Source organism: Ammospiza nelsoni, chromosome 19, assembly GCF_027579445.1.
Source record: "Ammospiza nelsoni isolate bAmmNel1 chromosome 19, bAmmNel1.pri, whole genome shotgun sequence".
NCBI classification, from domain to species: Eukaryota; Metazoa; Chordata; class Aves; order Passeriformes; family Passerellidae; genus Ammospiza; species Ammospiza nelsoni.
In genome coordinates this window covers 1,216,106-1,223,893 of record NC_080651.1, presented here as the reverse complement: position 1 = coordinate 1,223,893, position 7,788 = coordinate 1,216,106, and positions in this window count along the sequence as shown.

Here is a 7,788-nt window from a genome sequence, read left to right as displayed (position 1 = left end):
CACTAGCTGGAAACTATGTTTAATAGTTAAACTCAAAACATTTGGATTTCCTTTCCCTCGCTGAGATTTGCAGGGAGTGCACTTCATCCTTGGTTGGGTTTTCAAGGAGCCATTTTTACACAGCTATAGGAGCCAGCCAGAAAACAAACCAGATTAAATTGCAGAATCAAATCACATCAGTTCAGGCTGGTAACACATCATATATTTCCCTTCCTCTGCAGTCAGGCCAAGATAGCATCAGCCCCAAGTCGTGTTGGAGCATCCAGAGCCAGGACACCCCTCTGTGCATGCAGGAGAAGGGCTTCCCTGAGCATGCCTGGAAAAAATGTTCCCGTTTCCATGAAAAAATGGAATGGAATCTCCTCCAGGCCCTGCTGGCAGCGATGCTCCTGTCACCTCCCCACATTCTGAGTGCCCCAGAAGGGCGGTGTGGGAAGGAGGAGGGCGCACCAAGGTGGATCTGAGCCACCCCAGGCTGGAAGGGAAACCCTTAAATCCGAGCCTGTTGGGCTGATAAAGCTGCAGGCTGCCATCACAGTGTCTGGTGATGGTTTTAGCAAAAGCTCTGTCCCACTGTCAGGTTTGTCCCCTCAGGGTGATGGATGCTCACAAGTTGCGTGGAGTGATTGCTTGGAGCGTCTCAAAGTCACTTCACGAACACTCACAGGGTTAGAGCGTGGAGAAACTGGGCTTTGAACCACTTCAGATCCAGCTTCTCCTTGGCACCGTGTGCTAATGAAACCCAGAACCAGCACTGTGAGCAAAAGCAGTGAGCAGAGGTGGGAAAATGAGGAATGTGGCCCTGAGCAGGACTTTAGGAAGTCATCACTGACATGACAAGAGAACCACACTCGTTGTTCTGCCATGGCATCAGGGTACATCCCTGGGAGCCACAGCAGTGCACAATTTCCCATTAAAAAAAATCTGCATTTGACAGAAAAACTCAAGAGGATTTAAATGTTACATTCCAGGGCCATATGCAGGGACACCTTCCATTAGACCAGGTTGCTCCCAGCCCTGTTCAGCCTGGCCCTGGACATTTCCAGGGATGGGGAATCTTGCTGTCCTTGTTACAGGAAGGTGGCAGAGGCTTTTTAATTTTTTAAGGATATTTAATTTTTTTTTTTTTTGTTAAAGGCTATTGATTAATTTATATAGGATGATCAGTTTTTTAGGTCAGCTTTAAAGTGGCAGGTTTTGACGTGGTTTTTATCACAGTCTCACTTCTAGTTTTGCTCATTTGTGCATGGTGAGGAAGGGGTGGTGGAAAAAATAAGCCATGGGAAGCTGGTCATAAATATCCTCATTTACCTCTTTTGCTCCCACCCTCTCTTCAATCTCTGTTCTGTGCAGGTGATGGAAGGAGTTCAGAAATGTTAATAGATAGCAAAGTGCTCGTGCGTGTTTTATCAGCTCTCCTGGAATGGTTAATGCTGATACCGTGCCCCTTTCAAGTCTAAAAAATCTGGGCAAGCGTGTGCAGATAGCAGGGAGTGCACTGAACAAAACATCAAGGCAAAGAGTCTGTGGGGGGGAATGGAAATGGTAAAAGGATTATAGGAGAGAAAATGTATCGGACTTATCTGGCGACGGTCGCTAACAAAAGTGTGTCAGTTTATGGAATGATCTTCAAACCCCACAAAACTAATTGTGTGTTTTCTTGTCTTGTTTGTGAGTATCTCTGGCAGTGTTCTTCCCCCCCACTGGAAAAGCATGTCTTTGTGTGGATAATACCCTGTGCCTGCAGAATGTGGGGAGATTGCACAGCCCAAAGGGTTCATACCTCTTAAACTAATGATGTTCAACTAGTTTATTAAAAAAAAAAAAGAAAGAATAACTTCAAAAGTTCACATGTGGGTTGCAAACCTCTCATGTCTTCTGTATACAGGGTCTTCCTCTTATTTTGATCAAGGCTGTTCCCAGCACTTTTGTTGAAACAGTCCCAAGCCTTTGATGTCGTTATCAACATGACCACCAGTGTGAGCTGGGTGACAGAGGGGACATCAGCCACACTGGGGGGCTGCATCCTCCCCTCTGGGGGAACCTCATGGGCTCTGCATCTCACTGGGCAGCTTTCCTGCTGGGAAAGTGATTTCTAGACCCTGAGCCCCTGGCCCGCTCTGGCTTGGGGTGGGAAGGGTGAACAGGGAAGGGAAGGCACAGGGATGGAGTGGGGGGCAGGAGGGAGGGCTTGGAGGGGTCTTGGAGGGGATGTGACCCCCAGTGGGGGCTGTGCATGGAGAGGAGGGAGCTCTCAGCATGCTTGATTCATGTTTCCTCTCTGTTTTCCATCCATGTCCTTGTGACCCCCTGGCAGTGCCCAAGGCCAGGCTGGACAGGGCTTGGAGCAACCTGGGCCAGTGGAAGGTGTCCCTGGCCATGGCAGGGGCATGGAACAGGATGAGTTTTAAGGTCCCTTCCAACCCAAACCAGTCTGGGATTCTGTGGTTCAGTGATCCTGCTGTGGTTTTAGCAGAGGGGCATCAGCACAGTCAGGGTCAGGCAGCAGCACCGTGCCCTGGCCTGATGGTGAGGTGTGGTGGCATCTCCTGGGCTGGACAGGTTGTGCTGGCATCTCCTGGTGGGTTGGACAGGCTGTGCTGGCATCTCTTGGCATGGACAGGCTGTGATGGCATCTCTTGTTAGGCTGGACAGGCTCTGGTGGCATCTCTCAGGTTTTTTGAGGTTCCCCATGAGGAAGGCAGTTCCCTGCCCACGCTGTGTCCCCGTGCACAGGGAAGGGCTCTGACTTTGTCCTCTGGTTTAGAACTTGTGGCTCCTGACAAGCACAGTGTGGGCACTGCTCTGATGTGCTGGGCTGCTGGATTTGATTTGATTTGATTTGATTTGATTTGATTTGATTTGATTTGATTTGATTTGACTTGATTTGAGCTCCTGGTCCCCTGTCACTTCCACAAAGCCCCTCAGAGGGACCAACAGGAGAGCCCTGGGCTCTGGGCTGGTGCTCTGTGGGAGGACAAGAACACAGAGCCATCCCTTTAGGAGCCCCATGGGCACACAGGAGCCAGCTTAGCTGGGTGCAGTCAGGAGCAGCCCAGGCAGTGTGCACTGGCACATCTGCAATGCTCTCAAAGACCCCTCTGCCGCTTTCTTTCCCACTTTTTTTTTTTTTTTTACTACCTGCTCTATAAAAAGCTCAAAGTAAAAAAAAAAAAAAAAATTAATTTCTCTTTATTGTGCAGCTTCGCTGTGAACTGATTCTTTTAATCTAAAATTATTCCTTTTTGGTGGCACAATCTGACTTGAAGCTTCTGTGGTGGCTGTGAACATGACACAGAGCAGCAGCCAGAGAGGAGGGACAGGCTGTGTCTGCCCTTTGCTGGGCACCAGGAGGGCTGAGCACGGCTGGAGGACGCTGCTTTAAACAGCTTTTTGCAGCCTTTTCTCCCTCATTTGACTGGGTTTTCATCTCAGATGCAGAGAAAGGCTAACAAATAAAATATAAATAGTTAATTTTCCCCTCTGCTCAACCTGGGAATTCAGATTCAAGTTTAGACAGGAAAATCAGAAGGAAATTCAAAGATCCTCCTCTTTCTTGATGACTGCAGCTGCTACCTGAACACAGAGATTCCCTGTAGATCTGTGAACAAGGACTTCCAGAAGCTGCTAAAGATGAAGAAAACTCTGGAAGACCTTCCTGTACCTGCCACCGCCTGCCTCGTTCACCACACTGCTTTCAAATCCCAGGCAGGACCTGACTCTTCCCTGTGAGCAGGAGCAGAAAAGAGACTCCTGACTGGACATGAGTGGGGCCACCTCTGCTCTGGGCAGGACAGGCTGCTCCCTGGTGCCTTGGTTTCAAAAGAAAGGAAGGCAGGAGTCTCCTCTGAAATGGAAAATTTAAATTTTTATTTTTCTGAATCCAACCCTTGCCATGGCAGGGACACCTCCCACTGTCCCAGGGTGCTCCAAGCCCTGTCCAGCCTGGATTTGGGCACTGCCAGGGATCCAGGGGCAGCCACAGCTGCTCTGGGCACCCTCCCAGGGAAGCATTTCTTCCTAATAATCAGTGTAGCTCTGCCCTTAGTCAGTGTGCAGCACTGCCCCTTGTCCTGTCAGTCTGGGCAGGGCAAGTGGCAAAGCCTGTGGCCAAAGAAATTATATATATATATAATATTATTTATATATATATATTTATATAAATAATATAAATTTATATATATTTATATATCTAATATAAATTTTTATATAAATAAATATATTTTTATATATAAATATATATTTATATATAAATAATATATAAATAATATATTTATATTTATATATAATATTATTATTAAGTTTTATTTTTATTTTTAAATTTTTTATTTGTATTTTTATTTGTAATTTTATTTGTTTTATTATTATAAATTATCACCTTCCACACTGGCTGTGCCAGGGCACCTCCTGATTAATGCCAAGGCACAGTGGACCCCCTCGCTGGCCCAAGAATTGCTATAAATTTTAAATTAAGGAGATCGCAGGTAAAAAAAATGGGAGCAGGGAATAACAATCAGGACACCTGGGCAGCTCCCCACAAAGCCACAGCCCCAGGGGCTCTCCCTGCCCTCCTTGTGTGCCCCCAGGGTCCCTTTGTGGCTGGCACAGAGAGGGTGGGGACTCAGCGGGTGTTTGGGTGGGCTGCTCCTCCGCACCTGCAATCCCCAGGGTTTGGTCAATGCAGTCCCTGTCTGCGTTCCTGCTTGCTCTCCCAGGGTGGTGTTATTGCACAACGGGATTTGGAGAGAAGCGCTGGGCTAAATGACGTTTTTATGAAACGGGATGAATGAGCCTTAATGAGATTTTCTTCCAAAGGGAACGAGTCTGAGGTTTTCAGCCTCCATTACGAGGTTTCATTTTCTGTGCTGTAGCAGTAATGGGACTAGGAGAGGTTTTATCCAACATTGTTTCAAAGAAAGTTGTAAGGAGAAAGGTGGTCAAGTCACCTTGTTGTGGCTGGAGGTCCTGGGCTGGAGGTGACACCACTGTCACCATCCCAAGGGGCCCAGAGGGACACAGGCTGTTCATTCTCCCAGGAAAGGACCATATTGTATGGCTCAGCAGCATCGTGGCACATTGATATTTGGCATTATGAGCAGCAAAAAAATGAATAATCCTAATAATCCATAACTCTTCTTGGGCCTTGAAAGGGCTTTTACTGTTCAGCTCGTGGGCTTGGCAGAACATTTGCTTTCCATGTCCAGTGGGAGCCATTCCTAGGCCTGGGAAATGTGTAACTGGGCAGCAACAACAAATTCACCCTCTTATTTTTTCATTATTAGCCCAGCAAATTCACCCTCTTATTCTTTCATTATTAGCCCAGCAAATTCATCCTCATATTCTTTCATTATTAGCCAGCTTGCCCAGCCCAGGCAGTTCATGGCTGTGTGAGGCTCCAGGATGGATTGTGCCATTGGATGGGTGACAAAATTGTGGCTCCAAAGGACATCCCATCCAGGGCCACCACAACACTCATCCTCTGGGGGTATTTGCTGTTTGTTCTGGTGCAGAGGGGCTGAGCAGGGCCTGGAGCAGGAGCAGCTCTGTGCTCTGGGGTTACTGTGAGCTCTGAGCTGGGGATGGTGCGAACCAGCAGCTCTTCCTCACAGAGAAGGTGGGAAGGGACAGGGACAGGCCTGTGGTTGTGATCCTGGCTTCTGAGCCCTCATTTAGGATCAGGCTGTGCCTGGGATATCCAGGGACATGCAGGGACCAGGGATGTCCACTGGAGCGTCTCTGGGGTGCTGCTGTCCCAGGATCCCCATCCTTCCCGTGGGGTTTCCTTTTGCAGGGCAGGAGGAGAGAGGGGAGGCGCTGGGAGCAACCAGGGAGCAGGGTCTGTCTGGGCTCTGTGCTGGCAGCAGGGTCTGCCTGGGCTCCAGTTTCCTGGGCTCTGGGCTCTGTGCTGGGAGCAGGATCCATCTGGGCTCCATTTCCCAGGGCTCTGGGCTCTGTGCTGGCAGCAGGGTCTGCCTGGGCTCCATTTCTGGGGTCTGTCTGGGCTCCAGTTCCTGGGCTCTATGCTGGCAGCAGGGTCTGCCTGGGTTCCAGTTCCCAGGGCTCTGGGCTGTGTGCTGGCTGGAAGGGGCAGCTCTGCAGTGTGCCCTGGATGTGGGACAGGGCCCGGGGACAAGAGCTGGGCCAGCAAGGGACTCCACTGTGCCTTGGCATTCCCCAGGAGGGGCCCTGCTGATGCTCAGGCACAGCCAGCATGGAAGGTGACATTTCTTTGGCTTTGCCACCTGCCCTGCCCGGAGTGACAGGACAAGGGGCAGTGCTGCACACTGACTAAGGGCAGAGCTACATTGATTATTAGGAAGAAATGCTTCCCTGGGAGGGTGCCCAGAGCAGCTGTGGCTGCCCCTGGATCCCTGGCAGTGCCCAAGGCCAGGCTGGACAGGGCTTGGAGCAGCCTGGGACAGTGGAAGGTGGATGAGCTGGAATGGGATGAGCTTTAAGGTCCCCCCCAACCCAATCCCGTCTGTGATTCTATAATAATGATAAAAACCAAGCCAAGCTGGACCCACCAGCTCTGCCAGCCAGGCCAAGGTGGGCTCTTGACAGAGGGAACTGCAGAGCCCCCAGGTCCAGGCTCGGAGCAGGCTGAGGAGGAGGAGGGCAGGAGCCTCCTTGGATCTGGAGGGCAGGTTTGGGGGCCAACCCCTAATTAAAACCTTTTGTATGAAGTTCCAAACCCTCCATTCCGTGCCTGGTTAATATTTAACAGCTGGGGCCGGAGATGGGAACACAACTGCGGCCGGGCTTTGGCTGCTGTGCCAGTTCTATTGCAATCAGGGATTGTTTAATTAGCCTGCAGAGCGAAAACAGGCCCGCGGATTATACATATATATATAAATATATAAAATAATAATAATAATAATACGGGGACCCGCCCCATTTTCTCCCCGACATGAAAACTTTTAGCAAAGTTTTTAATGCCGGGGAGTCGCCCCCGGCCTGCAGCGCTGATGTGGTCTGGGGAGGGGGACGGGGGATGCGCGGGGGATGCGCGGGCGCTGCGCGGGGCGGCGCAGCAAAAGGGGCGCTGCGCCTTTAAGGCGGCGGAGCGGCGGCTGCGATCGCTTCCCTTTGATAAGGTCCTGGCAACTCTGTAGCCGCCGCGGGATGGGCGCAAAAAATAAATCCTGACCCCTAAAAATATAAAATAATTTGATTTTCCTCACCAGCGCTGATTACGCGCCTTTCCTGCCGCCCCCGGCCGCGCTGGAGCCGCCCCCGCGCCCGCCTCGCACCGGGGATGCCCCGGGGCTGGGAGCCCCGGGAGGGGACAAGGGTGCTCCCCCGGCTTCTCCTGCTTTCTCTTTTTAATTTTTAAAATTCTTTGGGCCCTTTTTTCTCTTTTTTTCCCTCTTTTTTTCTCTCTTTTTTGTTTTTTTTTTAGTGCGCTACCGCCCTTGCAGGACCGCTCCGCCGGGCTGCGCTTTGATGCTGCGGGGGGAGCCCGGGGCGGGGGGCGGAGGGAGGGGGGGGGCGGGACCTGCGCTTTTGTATTTAAAATAAATAAAATAAATAACCAGGGGAGGGAGGGAGAGGAGGGAGGTGCGGATCGCAGTGGGCTCCTTCCCTCGCAGCCCCCCCCTCCCTTTACCCCCCTCTTTCCCGATGCTCTCCGATGCGGTTGCACCGCCGGGGAGGAGAGGAGGAGGAGGAGGAGGAAGGCGAGGAGGAGGAAGGCCGGCGGGGGGAGCGGGTGCAGCCTGCGCGCTGCCGGCGGCGGGGAGCGGCGGGGCCGCGGGCGCGCAGCGAGCTCCGGCTCGGCGGTGAGTG